We start from the raw sequence: 20,580 nt of genomic DNA on the forward strand, positions 1-20,580 counted from the left end.
AGCCTTGGTAGTTCTTGGATACTTTTGACTAAATGATGAAAAATGAAGTATTAATATTGTTGACATTTACATTCACAACGTTAGGTTTCAGAGTGTCAGCACCATTAATAAACAAACTGAAGAAAGCCTTTCTTAAGAGGATAGGAATCTCATTTGTTATAAACATAAAGCAAAGCAGTAGATGATGGATTCTGGGTATAGGACTGAGGGAAAAATTAGGGCAATATTAAATATGAGACATTGCAGGATGAGCTCTGTGTTCCTCATGTGAGAGAACTTCTGGAATGGTATGGAGCACTGTAGTAGTAGAGCATAGTAATACATTGGTATGATCTTGTTGTGTTTTTTTTTCTTCAGACAGGATTGAACTGCCGTAAATGTTTGTTTCTCACATACACGTCATTTCACCAGAAAGATGGTTTCACTTTGGTTTGTTTTTAAATAATGAAATCTTACCACCAGGGAAGACACACAAGCAAATAGATTGTGTGTTGTGAATGATACTCTTGTTTTGCAGCCTTTTTACCTTTTTTTTTTTTTTTCTCCTTCCCGTAAGACTATGACAAAAGGTTTCTTTTTCTTCTTTGAATGCTTAAAAAGGTTTCTTATGGCTGTTGGAGAAAACTAGAAGAGATAGCGGATCTGTAATGGTCACAGTAGGTGATGTTGACTTAGAGATTAAGTGGTTAACTAGTGACCAGACGTGAAATTATTCCATGCAGCAGTTTATTCCTTTTTGTCGTATTCCAATCTGCTGAGTTTCAGAATGTCATATCTTTACTGTAAAGCTACAAAAAAGGCAATATTTGGTGTCATTACCACTTGTATCACTGACGTCCAGAAAACACATGCAAAATTGCTTTTCTATCTCATTTTCCAGTGGCTCTACTGGCTGTCATGACTTGCAGAGGTTTAAAGGAAATGAAATTTGAAGTTGTGGGGTTTTTTTTAGGCTTGTAAGTTTTGTTTAGAATCAGTTGTGGTTGCTGCAAAAGCAAATTACCTTGTGGTCAGGCTACAGAAAGAACTATACATATTAAACAGGTGGAGAATAGGCATTAAATGGGCATTCTTTCTTGGGAGGAAAAAAGCAAATGCTCTCTTAGGTCTCTGGTAGCAGCAGGGTGCAAGGATGTTCTTTTACTCTGCCCGATCAGAGATTTTGCTGGTAAGCTTATCTTTTGCTTCAGAATTGTAATGTTTAGTGTTGCATTTGGAAACCAAAAACTTTAATCTGTCCAAGAGTTTAAGATTTGAACACACAAGGAGATCAGGTCTTGGTTTCTAAAGTTAGGAACTGGAAGCTGAAGGTTGCACTCTTGGCAAGAATTCCATTATTCATGTGCAAATTAAGAATTCACAGGGTTAAAAGGTTAGAAACTGGCCAGGATGAGGTTTACCCTTGTGATAAAGAGCAGATGACCCTCATTCATTGGCCAAAGCTTTCATGTAGCTCCTCTGCAAAGTTAGTGATTGCCATGAATTGTTCTTGAGGAATGCAGAAATTCAAATGTGAGCAGGCCTTTCCTTAAGTGTCACTATGGAGCCTTATCTCCCGAGCACATCAGAGTAGGTCTGCAGGGACAGGGTTCCTCCCCAGAGGCCCCAAGGCTTTGCTTTCCTGTTGTTCATCCATGCACAAAAGAATTTGACTAATTTAGGGCTTTTTTTTTTTTTTTTTTTTTTTTGTAAGATCCCCCCACTTTTTTAAAGGAAGCTGTGGAGCTGAGGTATTGCTTAGGTAAAACTAAATATTCGTATCGGTACATGCTTATAGTTGCATCCAAAGCTGGCTAGTTGATGTAGGGGGGAGAGAGGGAGGTTCCTGTGCGGGTCTTTGTGAGGCACCATGTAGGGGTAAAATGCTAATAGTGAAGAGTAAACGACTTACACAAAATTCCCCTTATTGCTGCCACTGCTACTAGGAGAGATCTCTCTAAACAGAATATAAAAGTCATGTACAACGTGGAGGAAGTCCAAGCACTTCTGGTACAATTTGAATAATCAGCTAAAAATAAATAAAGTGAGATTTTTGTATTTCTGCAATTTAAATGGTGAATAAAAGTTTAACCACAGTTGACTAAGACTCTGTCCATAAATACAGCTAGACTTGCAGTAAGGTAATGCTAAGAAAAAACGGAGAAAGGGCAATCCTGTTCTGAAGTTAGTAACACAGGCTTTGAGTAGTGATTGGATAGGATGCTCACTGTTTATTTCCTTTTCACAAAAAGTGGAAATTGAAGTCTTAAATGGATGGAAGGGATATATACAGCTGGTAGAAGTATCCCTAGAGAACCCTTTCTCCTCTTGTAACTTGGCTGAATGTCTTACGTGCGAATTACAAGAAACATTAAGCCCATTCTTCGTGAACAGGTTTCTGCATTACACCAGAATGAAAGGTTATTCGAGCAGAGGATTTCTTGGAACATGCTCCTTAAGGAAGCTGTTCGCTTTCGTTACAGTTTGAGAACTGCTGGGCCTAGTCCATGTGGCAGGGAACTGGTAATGTTTTTGTTTTTATATCCTACATCTTTTGCTCTACTTTCAAATATTTGATTACTTAAGAGTGCATCCAGCTGTGCATTATCCTCTGCTATGGCAATCACGCTTTCTTAGTACTAAACCATGCTTGTTCCAGCTGCTTGTTCCCACTTTTGCATTGTGCCCTACTTCCTGTGGGCACAGCTACACGTGTGGCTAACTGAACAGGGAACTGATCAGGGTTAAAATAATAGAATTAAAACAAAAGATGTTTTTTAACCCAAATGAGTTCCCTGATGAGTTTTGTTATGGAGCCCCTTGCACTGATTGTACTGGTGTAACTGAGAGGAGTGTTGTGAAGGTGAAAATCTTGGTGGAGAAATGCTACCAAAGCTTAGATTGCCACAAAAATAAATGTTCTTCAAGTGTGGCCTTTTTGGAATGTGTACAGATGCAGAAACGTTGCCCTTCTGCTATTACTTTTTTAAAAATTAATTTTAGTGCCTTGCCTTAAATGAGGAGGTCAATAGCTGTGGTCTAATGCTTTTCTTTCAGTGTGGAATCTGTCATCTCAGGTATCCTCCAAATGTTTATAGATCTCAAAGGTATGTTTAATTATGTTAAATAGTGATGAAGGGAGAAACAAGTTCTGAGATGGGGGTGGGGAGCAGAAGGGCAGAAGTGTTTTCTGACTGAGATGGAATGAAGTGGCAAATGGCTGCTGTAGACAATAGTCTTGTATTAAAAGAGATAGCAAGGTCTTAATGCTGTAGGACTAGTGTGGTTACAGACAATTTGAGGAAGCGCTTGTTTTAGGTTTTTACAAGTGCTGCCTTATTGCTATTGCTTTGATTTGAGTGCCCTGGGAAGAGAACTGCTTCCTAAGCTGAGTGAATGTGGCTGATCTGCAGTGTATTTCCATTCCAGTATTTAAGGCAGGAGGAAGATTTTTAATGTTTAGTTTTTCTTTGTTTAATGTTTTAGTTTTTTTTTTTCTTTTTTTTTTTTTTTGTCCCATCAATAGGCCCAGCTGTTCAATTGGGAATGCTAGCTGATAACAGTGAAGAAGAGCTGTAGTATTTTTGTACTTTAATTCAGATACACTGAAGAAATAAAAAAAAAAAAAAAAAAAAAAAAGAGAGAGAGAAATTTATCCTTCTTAACTCTTTCTTTTTTAGAAATTTCTTCAAGAACTCCCCCAGACATTTTTTGACCTGGGCTTCTGCAACATATTTACAGAAGAAATTGTCAAGACATAACAAATTGTTACCTTTTTTTTTTTTTTTTTTTTTTTTTTTTATTCTTTTGCACTAGGGCATTCCTTCTTCTTTCAGCAGAAACTGGTCTGCACGTGTAACAGGTCTTCCACAGGCTAAGGAAGGGGCTTTTACATACTTTCCAGGACAAGTATAAGAAACTCTACTTAGCACCTATGAACAGTGTTTGCGTTACCATGTCAGTAGAGAAGAGAGCTTTTCACAGGTTTCCTCAACGTCTCAGTTTCACATTTGTCAAGCATAATGTCAACCTGAGGCATTTTATGTGCTTGCTGTTCTTCCAAAATAGTGAGGCCAAAGTTATGATGGTTTTTACTGTTTTTTATCACCTTATCTTTATAACATATAAAGTTTTTACCAGCTTCTTTTTTTTAAAGGGAAGCTCAGTCTGACTGGCAGTGGGTTCTGTAGCTAATAAAACCCTCACCTGTGTGAGAAATGTCAAAGGGAAACGTGGTGCCGTGCTGCAAGTTGTTCAGAGCCACGACTAGAGGTGTTCTTACCTGATGCAAATTCTCCATGTGAAGCACGTACTAAACTGTTGAGATTTCTCTTCTTGCAGGGCAGCAAAGGATGCTGTTCTGTTCTTGCAGTGTGGTGCTTCCCCCCACCCCTGCCTTTCTTCTCCCTCCCTCTCTGCATTTCTTGGTGTAGACATTGTTGAAAGGGCATTCAGTAAGGCCCCCTTTTGTCAGCCAGCTCTGATTATCCTAAAGAAAAGGATCTCACTCTGAGCAGTTGTTTGCCTGGAGACTTGTTGTCACGTCTTCACAATTTAACAGCTGTGGCTATTGATGGTGTGCAGGACAACTTAAGACATGACAAAAGAGAGTCTTGGAGGAAGAATTTCTAAGTTACTAAGAACTTTCCTACAGATTTGTCCATCGATTGACATATTTGTGTTTCATTTTTGGGTGTTTTGCTCAACGTTTTGTATTTTTCTACATCTCATATCCAAAACTGTGTACATAATCTTTTGTTTAGTTTTTCTTTTTTTTTTTTTTTGTCCCATCAATAGGCCCAGCTGTTAAATTGGGATTGATTACTTCCAGTCTTTATAACTAGTAATCACCACCTAAGTGAAAAAGTAATCAACAACGTCAAACCTTCCCATTTTGTTGAGCAAGTGTGCGTTGTATGGTCAACATTAGTTACCAGGGTCAACCTCTACATTGCTTTTAAGCAGCAGAATTTTAAGCAACATCTACATTTTTAAGTTGATTGTCTTGGCAATTGAGTTAGAGGAGAAAAAATCAAACTAGAAGGTCTGTGCTGGGCACTAAGAAATCCATTGTGGGTAGTGTTCAAAGACCTGCATCTGTATTGAAAACATTTTTTTGTTTGTATGGATAAAATTGCTACTGGATGGAGATAAGCATCAGACATGGGAAGGAGATGGGTATGAAACCAATAGAGTGCGGAGGATTTAACTGTGACTTAAGTGATGAAATCATAACCTTCTCTTCTGTGTTGCTTTTTCTGTATGTAAAGATTTGGAGGGAGATGGCCTTCTTTATATTTTAGAGGAAAATGTAAATAAGTAGTACTAGACAGATTTTCTTTGCTGCCTTTTTTTTTTTTTTTTTTTTTTATCTTGATGCTTCCTAAATTTCAGCAGTTATTTATTTATTTACTTATTTTAATGAAATAGGATTTTATCTTCTCGAGGGAGGAAAAGTTTTGTTCTGTTGTTAACAATGTGAACATTCATGAAGGCAAAAAAAAAACAACAAACCAAAGTGGCATCTGGATAATACAATTATCATCTCAAGGCCCTGCTTCTCAATTGCCTGTCTCTGTTGGGCTTCTGGAAGGAGGTTTCTGACACATCAGTGCATCTGTAACGCAGGGGAATAGCATCTAGGTATCAGTCCCCCCTACTCCCAGGTGCACGTAGGTCTGCCATATGCTTGTGAAGTTCACTTAGTTTCTTCTCCTTATCAACCCCCCCAGAATGACAATGTACAGTCTTTGTGTTTTAGAGGGTAGAAATTTCAGGGTGTCTGAGTCTTTCTGTGCCACTGTTATACTACCAGCTCTTAACATCCTGCTAGAGTCAGGGGATGCCCGAGTTTGGCTGATAGGAAAAATCAGTACGTTTTTCAGTAGTTGTTGAGGAAGTGATGTTCTCTTCTAGCTTGGATGTTTCACTGTAGCAACTGCGATAGCAACTTGTGAGGATCTTCTTGTTCACTACGTGTCAGAGCAGTAGAATGCAACATGAGAAATGAAATACTGAAAACCAACATGTTATAAAAGATGCTGACAAGTTTTATAGCTAAAGCTGTTACTAGAATTTAATCATTACTTTGAGGCAAAAGTTGCAAAGTACCAGGATACTACTTCACCATCTCTGGAAGGGCTGCTAGGAATGAGTGTCTTAAGTACTGGGGGGGGAGAAAGTTGGCCAGGAGTGGAGTTTAGTCTTTTGTAGACTTGGTTCTTGGGTTTACATGTGTATAAACTAATTTATTCTGACTAATGTAACAATATACATATATTCCCATAAGTTATTTGAAAATGATCTTAAAAAGTTGTTTCTGCACATAGAAAATGCTTTGAGGAAAGACAAGACTTCTGGAATATGAAACAAGTGGAATGAGTGATGCACTGATAGAGATGTCCTAGCAAAATTGAAAACGGACAAGAATGTTCATTACAGAAATAGAAAATGAGTAGGAACCTCATTAAGTGGAGTTTCTGGCAGTCATGGGCATGGAGGCTGGTGAGGCTCACAGAATGCGTGATGCACTCGGTCCCAGCCCCACTCCTTTTGGAAACCTGTCCTTGACTATCTAAAAACTCATGAGCGTGTACAGGAAACAACCAGGTCATGTAATTTGACCTTGTATAGCATAAATGAAGGAATTGCTTCTATACACAATGAAAAAGAAAACAAACAAACAAAACCCCCCCACACAAAGCCAAACCAACCAAACAGAACACTGGAAAATTGAAAATCCAAAGACCAGGTGGTAGAGACGAAGGTACTCTTTTTTGAAAAAAAAGTGCAAAAAATGATTAGTAATCTGCAAGTGTGGAAACCCTGTGTTTAGATACCTCAGGAGACGCTGAGGTATGGCCATTTTTAAGGGATGTTGCTGCAGAAGACAATACAGGTGAGCCATCTGCTCAGTCAGATCAGTAGTAAAAAAACAAAACCAAAAGAACTCAGCAGTCATTTCCATAGAAAGCATAGAAAGTAATGATCATCACTTTTCCTCTCAAGACCTTACAGTTCTACTTTGACTTCTATTTTATCATTTTTTTTCAGTAGTAGAATACTACTGAGCAAATTATGTCTCCAGCCTTTGCCAAGTGACTACCATTAGAGCCCCTGTGAAGTTCTCTTGGACAGCAAGAAATAAGATTTCCATTGTTTGTGAATTATGAATGAATTCTGTTGTGAAAAGCACAAATCTAACTGGAGGAGAGGGTCTTGATATACCTTCTCATCTGTAAAATCTTCAGAAGAAAACTTTCTACCTAGAATCAATATAATGGGCCTGGTGGTAGGATGGGTTTTGTCTCAAAACCCTGCAATTCATCAAATCAGTATTTAGACGGGGAATGTCTTTGCCAAGCCTGTGCTTAAGTAGATGTTACCTAGTCCACTAGTCTCAGAACATGCTAAAATTGTGATTTTGAATTTGAAAATAGCAATGTTTTCCTTTATCCTAGAAGTATGTGTAATGGAAATTAGCTGTTGTTCCATTCTGAAGTTATTTGAATGTGAGAGTCAGTTTTGAAAGAAATTATCACCAAGTCGACCAGTGGGAAGGGACTCACAAAAGTTACTACAGGCATTAAACATGTCTTCTGGTGTTCTTTTAATACATAGCTAGGGGCAGTTAAACTAAGTCTTTGCAGCTTGTGATTTGTATCTTGGATCCACTGATGCCTGCATGTTAGAAGCTGGAGGAGATTTTGTGAACAGCAGCAACTCTTTAACTTCAGACTGATTTTTTTGTTTGTTTGTTTAAGCATCTTTAGATATGATTACTGTTCATATTGATTGATTACATTGTCTGTTCTCATTTCATTAGGTCAGAATTTCTTGTGCAAAACCCACCTGTCCTTATGGTATCATAAATTAATAGAATTATAGAAGAAAAAATGCTGGATTCTTAATTGATCTGTAATTTTATGACATGTGTAACAGTTAATCTGGAGAGACCCTGGTAGATATCTACGGCTTACTTCTCAAGTCTTACATTACACTAAATATCTTTCTGAATTTTCTAGGTGAGGGTTTTGAGTTATTTATATAGATACATGTATAACTCCCATTTGAGCCATGTCAGGTTAAAGAGAAAAAAACACAAGAGAATAGGACTGGAAAAAGAATCTGTTCTTTTGTATCCCCTCAACCTCTGCAGTATTAATTTCTCACGTGAAGTAGCGATGATCAGTCGCCTTTTCTTACACCAACATCACCAAGGCCATCTATCCGCCTGTCACAGACTGGCTTGTTGTTTTTTTAAGCTGTATTGTGATGCACTCACTTCTGCACACCTTAACATAACTTGGACAGGAGAAGCATTGAATACAAAAGCTTTTCATTTGTTTGTTGATTGTTCTAATATTCACATTTTTCTCTGCATTTGTGTCCAGTGTTCCCACCCTTTTCTAATTCTCATGTGTCATAGGCAGTTTTTGCTGCATGTATTTTTTTTTTTTTTTTTTTTTTAATATGCTATGTTTTTGCTTTGGACTTGCAAAACTGCTTCTGCTAATCCCCTCCTCCTCCTTATTCCTGTCTGGTGGCTGGAAGGAGGTACTGTTTTCCAATGGAGCTTATTTTCACAGCTGTGGCAAAGGAGGGAAGTGTCATAAGATACTTAAAGGTCAATTTTGACCCCAAATTTAGATGAGGTAAAAATGATTGGACAGAAGCGTAATATCTTGTCTCAAGTGGTCTGGCTGTCATTTCAAAATCAGATAATAAGTATGATTAAGAAAAAGCTGTTTTGATAGCCTTTACAATAGACAATAACAAGGGGACAGTGTTACCTGGTATTGGTTTTTGTTCCACGTTTTGTTACAACTGGAAGTTATCAAATAAGCCATCATGTTTTCAAGGAAACTTTAAAATGAGACTCAACGTCTTTGAACACGCAGAAGAGTTCTAAATAATTTCTTGCTTTCTCTTGCTAGTACAATCTTGAACATATTAATAATTGTTTGGGTAATTTATCAGCAGATTAACTAGTGTAAATTGTTAAATTACCATGTCACTGTCTACACTGAGATTCTAGTAAACCTCTAATAACTCTAACATGTGCCTCAGGCAGAGCTGTGCATTATGTATGCTCTTTGTAACCAGAATTCATTGACTTTATGAAGCCATTGACAGACATTTATCATTTTGTTCATTAAACTTGTCTGTGACATCCGGCAAATTGATGTTAACTGGAAATATTCTCCAGGAGTTCTGGCACGACTCTGTCATTTTGCCTGAGGAAAGAGAAACTTTGCATGTGGTGTGTCCCAAATTACAAGGGTGAAACTTCCTTCCCCTTCACCGTCCCCCAAAAGTGTAAATGAGCACATGACAATCTTTTTTTTTTCCCATCTTCCTTTTAGTGCTCCTTTATGCAAACAGCCCTGTGACCCACAGTTTACAAGCAGATTTATCATTGATCTTCTGTAGAGGTTGAAACTGGATACTGCTTTTATTAGTTCAGCCAGTCCGTGCCATGAGGGCAGCTCAATTTTATCACGACTGAGCTGTATACAGCATATGTGGCGTAATACAAATCTGCAGTGCTCTGTGCACTGTGGCTCATGCAACCAGTACATCTAAGTCTGTAGTCTGGTGAATCACTCTATGTGTTCTCAAAATTAATGTTTTGTTTATTTAAGAAGTGGATATGGTGCAAGGATTTTTGTTTGTTTTTCATTTTTGAAACATGATTTTTGTTGTTCCTTCCAGCTGGTAAACTTTTTTTTCTCCTTGTTTTAAGGCTGTGAACCTTATTTCTAGCAATAATTATTTTCTAGTATTTGGGGTTCTTGGCTATGATAAACACTAGAAGAGGTAAGCATTGATACGGTGTGCAGTGCATGGAATTTTTGGTAATACTGATTGGAGTTTGTGACATTCCCAGCACATGGCATTTAGTACTTGTTTTTAATGGTCATCACCTTCACATGATATTGCTTATTGCTGATTCACATAAAACATATGGTAGATGACCAAATGCTTTGTTGAAAAGCTTCACAATATATGTTGTAGGGTAGTGATTCATTTGGTCTTTTGAAATTACAGTGTTTGGAATGATATCTTATTCGTTCTGCTCTTGAGCACCTGGTGTGAAAAATATGTGCTTTTAACACCTGCCTGTGTTTGATTCCTGTGGATAGCTATCTCCAGCAATGGTAGAGGTTGTTAATAGGATATCTGCCCACCTGCTAGTGTTCCTGTTGTGCTACCTGGATCCAGTTGTATCTGGGATCTTTCAGAGCAGGAATGAATGTGCTAACAATTTGTGGCATATCAGACTAAAATGCTTATTAATGGGTTAAAGACAAGGTTCAGATTGTAAAACCATCCAAAAATTGAACATCCCAAAATCTGTTAGGTAAGATGTTCATCTTTTGAGAGAAAGAGTAGAGCAGTTGGCTCTTTAAAATATATTGTGTCCCACTACATAATAGTTCACTGGATTAAATGAATTTATTGATTTCTGCTTCTTTACTGACACACATTTATGAGCAGTTTCTTTGGCACCATAGCCACATGTCAAAGGTCATAACTTTCCTTCACTGTGGAAGAATAAAAGCTTTCAGATGGTGAATCCCTGAAATCCACACAGTGCTTTATATGTTCATCCATAGCACCTGCATAGAATGATTGTGATTTCATGACTTTATGTAAAATAAATAATAAAAATATGCACGCTAAAAAAATCTATCCTTATGTATCATAAATGAACTGCAGGAAACTATTTCTCTGCACACAAGGCAAGATACCTAATTTGCTAATAGGTATCATTATAAGATACATGGTATTATACTAGGCTTTGTTTAAGGTCATAGGTTATATTGAGAATATTTCGTTTTAAGAATATGATAAGCATTTCTCATGAAGAATTTCATTGGACTTCCGTTTAGAAACAGTGCTTCTTTACTTTTAGAGCTGAGTCAAAGACATATTATACTTTCTGCACCGGAGGTGATACTGGAGGTAGATCCTACCGAGAGAATAAAATGCATTCAAAACCTATGTTCTGTGTTAAGAAAAGCATTTGTAATGTTGATGTTTACTTTAATGTCCTTCATTAGTGGTAGCCTATGGGATTTTAGGTGGATACTGGATATGAAATTCCACTGACAACGTGATCATGAAGCTATTAAAAAAGAAACTGCAATGGAATATAAAGAAGTTCAATCTATCCAAAACAGAAGAATCAATCATGCTTTAAACAAAAGGTGGCTGATACTAGTTTTGAAATTTTGGAAGTGTAGGGATTAGGATGCAGTAAATGCCATGTCTCTTGTTCAGTCTGTGGTGCTCATCTGATTGGTAACATGGCAGAAAAAACACCTTTTTTGGGGATATGTAAATTATTGAACTAATGTAGTTAGCTGTGATGATTTGAACTGGTGTCCTCTGGGATCCTACAAGTACTAGACCTGGCTTGGATATAAGCAAGAAGGAGTAGCTGGGATATGGGACTATCTGGGAAGGGTTGTCTCAACTTTTTGGAGCTATCAACTGGTAGAATAGCTCAGACCATCTCAAGAAACAACTGAGTAAGTCTGAGCTGCAGACTGTTTCTTGTAACTTCGTTCTGATTTGGAGTCATTGAAACGTCTGTGCTAGGTAAGGTGGAAGTTTTGGAATGTTAGCAGGGGTTGGCCCTGTATCTTTTTTTTTTTTTTTTTTCTTTCCCCTTTGGCTTTAATCCCAATAACAGGACTATTTCTGAAGGAATAGCAGAGCCTAGAGTTATGTCAATGGGAAAAACATCATTTTCTGAGAAGACAAATATCCTTCCTATCAAGTATCCCAAAACAGAGAATTGGCTGCTGAGCTTTATTTTTACATAGTACAGATGAAACCTGTGTTGTTTTTTTTTGTTTGTTTGTTTTTCAGTCAGGAATCTTGCTAAAAATACCAGCAGTCACCTTTCCTGGTCTGTTGATCTGTGCAAATGATGGTCTTATTCTGAGCAGACTGGTGGCACTGTCTGCCAGTAAACTTACCAAACAGTAATATCCCAGTAATATTGCAGTAATAATAGTAATAATAATATATAGCGCTATTGCAGGACTGCGGTTACTAAGTTTCTGACATGTTAACCTTTTGAATAGAAATTTGTCATGTCAATATCCATCTCTTTGTTATTAAATATCTGTGTCTTTTTAATAATTATTACTACTATTTCTTTTTATACAGTAGACTTCTGCAGGACTGCTTATCCCATTCACTCACAAATCTCAAGTAAAACTGCTTTTTCTGTATTTTTTTTTTCCACTAGGAAAGCATGGGAATGTCTACTTAGGGAGCAGAGACATAGGATTTGTTGGGAAGTGGTCTGGGAGTAGCTTTTTCAGTTGCTATTAAGATGTTTCCAAAGTTGGTTGTCCTGCAAATTGTGAGGAAAAATCCTGAGTTTGCACGCATTCAGCACGGCCTTACTCGCCTAGAGACACCGAGGGTGTTGTTGGTGCTGAGCATGTTGTTTGGGAAGGCCAAGCTGGGCCTGCCTTCCAAGCAGCTGCAGGCAGCTGTGGACTTGCCTTTTTCTCCTGCTCTGAATTGCTGAGGAGCTGAAGTGTGATCTAACACTGCCTGGAGAAACCAGCTGGCATCGAAAGCTGAAGTCAGCGAAAACAATGGCCTAATTACCTGGGGAGGAAGTTTGGGAGAGCAAGTGGGCGAGGTGGAGGTGTGAGTGGCCTCATGTGTCTAGAGGTCAGGAAGGGGAAGAGAAACGCGTTGGTGGGAAGTGACCAGAACTGGGGAAAGGTCTGCGGAGGGAGGCCTGGGGTTGGCTCCATGTGGAGATCACCATGGGTACAGGGTGGGACTGGGAGAGCACTGGGGGGCTACCAAAGCCTGGCTCCAGAGAAATGGCAGAGAGGAGTGTGCCTGTCGAAGCAACTTGCAGTGAGGACCTGGGAGTCCCGGACTTTTCGCAGGCACTTCAGGAAGGCAAAGAATAACCTCACAGTGAGGGGACCTGCGAAGGATGGAAATTGCATCACTGCTTCAACCAGGAGCTTCTGTGTTCTGTGCCACAACCAGGTTGGCCCTACCGGTCACAGAAAGCCTGTCATGATGTGCTGCTTTTTTCCTCTGTGCTTGATGTGAGGCTCTGTGTTTCGGTCTCTTGGAGCCGCAACAAGTTGGAGCTGTGCTTGCAGCACATGGGGTGCTGTGAAGGATCACTGTCATATCTTGGACTCCTAAAGTTAGTGATGTTTTGGGCCACCATCCGACTGTTTGTACCCAGCGGTAAAATTAAAATAATAATAGAACCTCGCCTTGAGGTGTTGTGTAAGTAAACGCGTTTCCATTTGTGAAGAACTGTAGTTCAGAGCCCTGCAGAAAAGGCCATAGGGAATTTAATAACTCTGTCTTCGCGGCAGGGCTTAGTAGAGTGCAATAAATAAGGAATGAGGCCACACACTGCACAGAGAGGGGAAAACAAAATATTGAATAGTTGCTCATTACATGAACACTATTCATTTGGTGCCATGAATAGTAGGGGAAGTGTGATTGTGCAAAGTTGGATTGTTTGCTAAGGCACGTATATAAACAAAAAATGGACTTCCATGAGCAACTTCTTCATCAGTTTCCTGACTTCTGAGCACTTGAGTTTGCAAATTTTCATCGTGTGTGTATACACACATGTGAGAGGCAGATAAACTGAATGCTACATTAGTTGGAAAGCTTGGTGGTTAGCTTCATTTGTCTAACGTGTATGTAATGCAGCAACAAAAGAAATAAATATACCTGAAAATACAAGTTTTATGTAGTCAGGGTGTCAGGAAAAGCCTTGTGATGGCAGAGTACCTGCCTCCTGCTACAGTTCTGAGACAAGTTAAATATCAGAACTGTCTGATCCAACCAAGGCATGGACTGGTGTGTCAGCGTGTACGTGTATTTAACAATAGCTTTAATTTTAGTTTAAAATATTTTGGTGAACAGTGGGTTGTTATTGCCCTGCTTTACTGACCAGTGAAGATCTGGTAGAAGTCTGTAGCAGGACTTGTAAACCTGCTGGTAGTATTGTTTATCACAAAGTAAGCTGACTTAGGAAGCCTTATAACACAGAACTAACAAACCCCACATTTGATTTATACTTTTGACTACAGTTTAAGCTTGTGTGTAGACAGGACTTGTATGAGCACTGAGCTGTATAATTCTCTAGTGTTTGTCAGGGCAACTTTTATTCTCTCTGTGATCTGATTCGGAGGGGAAATAGTGTTTTTTTGTGTGTGTTTGCTTTGCTTGGTTGGTTGGTTTTCCTCCCCTGGTGTATGGGAGACAAGCTTTTTTTGTGGTGAGTGGTTTTAGGTCGGTGCCAGAGAGAACTGTGAACTGCAGTGCTGCGAAGAAATTAGCACCTGTGGGTCGCACCTCCTCCTCTATCTGGTCTGTCCATTACTTTTTAAATTTTTTCTCCCTCAAATATTTATGCGATGCTCCGGCTTATAGCCTAGAGCACCATGTACTTGCTAGGCTGTAGATCTTATCTGGAGGCACAGGGTGCCTTTCTGAAAATGTAGCTCACAGTGTTCATGACTTTCATGACTAGAGAGCAGCCCATCCTTTTATTTCCCCCCCCCTCTCTTCCCAACACATTTATGCAAAGTATCTCAAAAGCAGTGAAGTAATCAGCACTTTGCACTTTTGGTGCACCTGGATCCTGTTGGGGATCTGGCTCTTTGTGTGCCTTACCTTCTTTCTCTAAGGATGTTTTTCACAGGCATGTTCAGTAGCTGGAATTATGAGGAAATGTTAAGCATTGTTTTTGCTTACTTTAATTGTTCCTTACCCTATTATTTAGTTGTTGCCGTGTTTGCCATTTTCTTGCTTTTACCTAGATAATAGTTGCCCGGCCTTTCACAAACTTGTGAAGAGGAAAGATGGTGACCACCTGAAACAATAATATCTGCAGCAGAATAGCCTGAGAACTTTAAATAACCGAAGGGGACCGTTTCCAAGGCAGCTAAGTGACCTTTGGATCCCAGAAGCGGGCTATTCATAGAGGCAAAGCCTTTGTCCTGCTTTGACCAGTGGTCAGTGAACTCTGGCAGGCCCCTCGGCTCACCATCTTGGCCCTAGACTAGCAGCTGGTGATTGATTCATTTAACTGTCCAGATTCACATTCTTCTGTCAAGGACTTGTCAAGGAAGAAAAAGGTTCTGTGGAGGGCTATTCATTTTGCTAAAAGGAAAGGGATGCATTATATGATTGAGTGGATTACTTTTGGGTCAGAAGAGTTCCTGCTTCGCTCTGTTTTAATTCGGCCTTCAATCAAAGAGAGATTTAGTTTATCAGCACAGTGTGATGCTCATGAAGAGGGACAGATCATTTCAATTCCATCAGTGTGATAGGGCTTTTTTTTTTTCCTCTTCCTTCCTGTGATTTCTTCCTTTCCTCTCAGGTTTTTTGCCAACAAGTAAATAGATTTTTGTGATCAGTTGATGTAACAGGGTCGAGAATAGTAATTTTTATCAACCTTTTACCTAGTTTTAATGTGTAAAATATATGAATATTGTATTTCTAACCCTTCCAATACCTCTCATATAGGTGGTGTTAAGCAATCCAGAAAAGACTAAAGCACGTAAAAGAAGATTAGTGAGTTACCTCCGTTTTAGATACAGAGAAAACTGAGAAGAGGACAAGTTGTACGGGATCTAATTAATAGATTGCTTACCTACAGACACCTCAGGCAGCTGTAAAGATAGTAGAAGATAGTATCTTCTATCTAGTACACATTTTCACCTGAAAAACAAAAGTTTGTTGTACAAACTCAGCATTCTCCAAATGGACAAGAGGGCCACCTCTCCATTTGTCTGATTCTGTTTTTAGAATCCCCGTTGTTAAACAGAGGGAGGTGTTTCGTGCTTTACAAAATTTGAGTCATGTTTTCAGTTTTGTAGTTAATGCACCCAGAAACTAACTTTTGATTTGCACTATGAAAGTATTTTGCCAGGCCCTTCTGTCCATCTTCCCTTCATCTGGGCCAGGTTTCCTTAGCGTTAAGATTTTTCTTTTCTTTTCTTTTCCTGCTGATCCTCTACATAACGTACTGAGGAAAGAGTGTTGTTGCTTAGCTCCTTCCACTGGAAATAGCAGGCATTTAAGAGCAGATCTCGCTAGTTAACCTTCTGCATCTGTTTGAATGAGCACGATGAGCTGCAGCAGATGAAATATGACCTTCAAGTTTCTTTCCCCACTCGTATAAACTATGTATTGTTTTGATTTGGCTTATTGAACGCATTATGAGGGATTTCTGATTGGCTTCAGGCCAAGGTGTTAAACTTCTGCTGATGGAAGAACAAATGCATAATGCACAAGAAAATACAGTGGGACTTCCCCTGTTTACTCTTTTCTCTTCCTCTTTTTGAGGGAAATGGGAGAATTTTGTATTTGTTGAGATAAATGAGTGGCTTACGCTATCTTAAGAGCACAAGAGATGAAGGAACTCTGAGCTAATCTAACCGTGCTTAGCTATTCTCTGTTACACTGCTCTATAGATGTGGCAGAAATCTGGGCTAAGTACAACATCTGTTGAGTAGGCCTCCTTTGCCACTTGCAGATATTATTTCATGGGGGCTTGGCGATACTCTTTTCATGTCTACACTTGCATTTCCCGAGGATCAGTCCCGTTTCTTGGAGCTTGGTTGTTTCAGGCTGGAGTATGATGTTTGGGATGGGGGTACCAGCTTCTCCGTGCTCCAGGTAACATAACCTTGGTGCCTGGGGTAGCTGTGACTCATGGCCCTGAACTGAAGGTAAATAATGAGCCTTTGAAAATCACGGGGATAGAAAATGGCTTGTCAGTGTGTATTAGAGCACATAAGAAATCTAATAAGCAGAGGTATTACCTACTTAGTAGGACATCACTCTTGGCTTGTGCTGGGACCGAGCAAACTGGAAATCCAGCTCTTGCCTCCCACCCCAGAAGTCAACAGCTGTAGCAAGCAGCATAAAATAAGGGGTCACCTTATGAGGTGACTTCCTCTAAAGACATTTTTTTGTTTATTCTGCTTGCTTTTGATATGAGGGCTTTTATGGTAAATCCAGAATAAATTTGCAGATTATTTTCCAGACAGATAAGGGAGTGAAATAAATATACTTAGGGGGAAATACAGGCATTTCCATGGCATTGAAGGCAGTGTGATTTTCATCTGGAAGCTGTACCTCTGATTTGTTACAAGGTCCTGCCCTTCCCCACCTCCAGAAATACTGCAGATAAGCATTTAACTAGAGGAATTAAATAGTTTTCAGCAAACACACAGTACTGAAAATGCTTTTTGTTACTTTTTTGTTGATGTGTGAAGTTTTTTTTCCTGTTTTTCCCTCTGCTGCTCTCAGAGCCGTTCTGAATTTTGCTGTTAGTTACTGTGCTGCACAGAAAGGCTGTTCCTGGGGAGGTCTCTGGGCTGTGTAATGCGGTAGGGGGGCATTTGGTGACAGGAATGAGCTGAAGGCGTTTGGTCCTTGAGAGCGGAGGCATCTCTCCTTCCCTTTCCCCGCGGGAATGCAGCAATGTTGACATTTGGAGAGGGGGCTGAAGGGCTTGAATTCTCAGCATCTCTCCCCAGCGTTTTGCAGTGAAATTTTATGTTTTATTCTAGAACGCTGCTTCTGAACCACTATAAGCGAGACATGCAGAGTGCTCATAACTCTCAGGGGTTGCGTTTCTGACAGCCTGAAGACTTGCAGCACCGCCATATCAGCTTACACTCATTCATATGTGGACGGTGTCAGTTTGCCACTGTAAGAAATGGAACCTCTTCCTCCGCCTCTCCCCAGATGTGAGGGAAGGCGCAGTGGTGGGCGGCAGCAGAGGAATGTGTGGGGCCCCGCTCCTGTCCTGGGATGCGCTCTGCAGTGCTGCCCGTGATTGATGAGCGGGGCAGGGTGAGGGGAAGAGTGGGTATTGCTTTCTACTTAGAGTCTTGTTTTATTTTAGCCAGGAATAGCATTTATTTATTTTTAAAGGTGTGTGACTGATAAATAGAGGTCTTACCCTCCTGCTGGCATCTGCGGTGGCATTCATTGATCAGAACAGGGCAGCTTTAGAACTTGCAGTGTCAGAGGCTTTTGTTGCATAGTGCTGAAATTGGCTTCTCTGTGTTTCACTGAGTAATTATCACATTTTCATTGATCTTTTTGGGGTCTGTTCTTTGAGGAACTTTTGAATCCTAGCAGTCAATCTTTAATTTTCTACTTCTATTCTTCTACCTGTTTTCTTTTTTTGCTGCCAAATGAGGATGGCTGTGAAGGGACATGTCTTTTGTTGCACAATCCTGCTTGTGTTCTGATCCTTCATGTTGTAAAGTGCAAAACTGTGCTGGATGTTCTCCGTGCAACAGTTGGGTTATTAAGCAGAACTAATTCTTCACAGAATGGCAACAACTCCAAAGAAAGGCATCTGTAGGATTAAGCACAGATACTGGAAGGCAATCACTTGGCAAACTGCTGAAGGAAAGCAGTCCTTGCAAGGGAGAAAGTGGTATGTTCTTTCTCCTGAATGCATGCAGCCACACAAGTTGAACGGCTTTGAAGCTGGTTAATGTGGCTTACTGTGTGCCTTTTCTGTACTATTTCCTGCGTTTCTTGTCTGAAGAAAAGCAGAGGGGAATTCCTTGATAAGTGCGTTAGCATTTATTGTGCACTTCTGTGGCCACACACTATTGCCTGGATGATAGATAAATCTGAGAAGGGAAAACCCCAGCTGGGAAGCCTTCGGAAGTGAAAAGATCAAGTCTCATGCTTGTTTACATGATTCAGTAGGGTGTATTAGTTGTACTGTCAATAAACTATTGACTATACAGAACCACCTATTTCTAAACCTCAATCTTTTGTTTCTTTGAAAACAATGCTAGTGCTATAACTCCTGTGGTGATTTGCACGTCTGGCTTCATTCGGAAGGGCAGTAGTGCATATGTATCCTCTGCCATGTATTAAGCGATAGAGGTGGGGTAATGCACTATGTGTAGCCATGTGAATGGCTTATATATAGTTATATATATAGCTTATATATAGTTGTGAGAGCTGGAAAGTGCTGTTGTTGCAACATCATTAACTGCTTTGACAAGGTAAAATAGAAAGACTTGTGCGAATCGTTCCTAGACCACCTTCCTTCAGGTTGGGAGTCTTGATGTTTATTGGTGTGTTGCAGTTCTCCTGGAGCACCATCTCAGCCTGGCTCTAAGAGCACCCGATGGGCAGGATAACCAACTGGAATCTGAGGTGCTCATGAGTTAGTAGGGTGTCAGGTAGGATCCACCTGTTATTTTCTGTAGCATGTTGGTGCTGCCTAGGATCCTGTTTATTGTCACAGTTATGTTAATATGTCATGAATAAAAAGCTCTCTCTGTTCGAATGGTCTGTAGAAGGAGGAAATAGTCTAATAGTCATCCTGTCAGGTTGTACTTTTCTGTTTCTGCCTTTAAAAGAGAGCTTTTAGAAGGATAATTGTCCATTTCTGAGGGGCCAAATTTCTTCACCTGGTTTGATGTTCTTCTTAATATACAACAGACATTAATTATGAGCTCCTAAGTTGAGGCTTTCCAAAATTTATGGTGAGTGTATGCCACCTATGCAGCAAAAGGAAATAGTATATTTCAAAAAGTCGCATATATCCTGAATTCAGATGATTGCTTCCATTCTTGGAAAAATGAATTGTTATCTTAGAGATTCCTGGTCCATTGTGATGCTTATTATAGTAATTGTGAATCCACAGGTTTTCTGTTTGTTTGTTTGTAAAAGGAGAACTTAAACAGCCAGCCACATGTTTAAATGTTGAAAGCCTGGTGTTCCATTTGATGATCTGTTCTGTGCCCAGGAAACAAATATTTAGAAGACTGAATGCTTCTGAGAATAAATGGCAGCAGCAGGGCTTGCTTCTGCCTTCAGACATCCATGTAAGAGTGGGTTGCAATTTCAAAACTTCCTCACCAAAGGGTTCCAGAACCAAATGCATCTTTTTTTTTTTTTTTTTTTTTCTCTTGCTTTTTTTCTCTGGAGCAGCCAAAGATGATGCTGTTTTTGAGGCCGTCTCCAGACCTTCACTTCTATAGAGCTCTTACAGAAGGTTTGTTTTTAATGAGGGAAAACAAACAAACTTGAAACATCAGGAAATTGAAGGAAAAGACTGTTCTCACTTCTTTGTAGGAGGTTAAAAAAAATTTCTTTTCCTTATCTGGTCAAGTTTTTTTCTCCTTTCCTGTCAACTATCTTCTGCATGCATCCATTTGGGTCCTCCTCTTCTCTTGACTTTCTGCAGTGGGATATATCTGCAAACCTGCCCTTAACACAGTTTCCATTCTGTATGTGGAGAAGTCAGCATACTTTGCTATTTTCTGAGGGTACTGTAGGAAAGAAAGAATAAATCATGAATGCATTTCCCTAAAAACCTGTTCCAGAATAGTCCACTTGACTTCAACGCTGTCAGGAAGAGATGATATTACATGTGAAAATTGACGTAATTTGCTTCATTTTGAGAAGCTGATGGTTAAAACTGTGTTGCTGTGTGTGTGGCCAGAAACAGCTTTACAGAATCAGCCCCAGTCCGAGCGGTTGGAGAGCTTAGTTACATTCAGTGGGCATATTCAGACTTGGTTATTC

At 39.6% G+C, this 20,580-nt stretch overlaps 1 protein-coding gene across 1 annotated transcript in view; it reads left to right on the forward strand.

Annotated features, from left to right (window-relative positions):
- Positions 1–20,580, forward strand: part of PRTG (protogenin) — an 87,005-nt gene that overhangs the window by 2,778 nt on the left and 63,647 nt on the right. The gene's annotated exons all lie outside the window — the stretch shown is intronic.

Source organism: Aythya ferina (assembly GCF_964211825.1).
Source record: "Aythya ferina genome assembly, chromosome: 11".
NCBI lineage: Eukaryota > Metazoa > Chordata > Aves > Anseriformes > Anatidae > Aythya > Aythya ferina.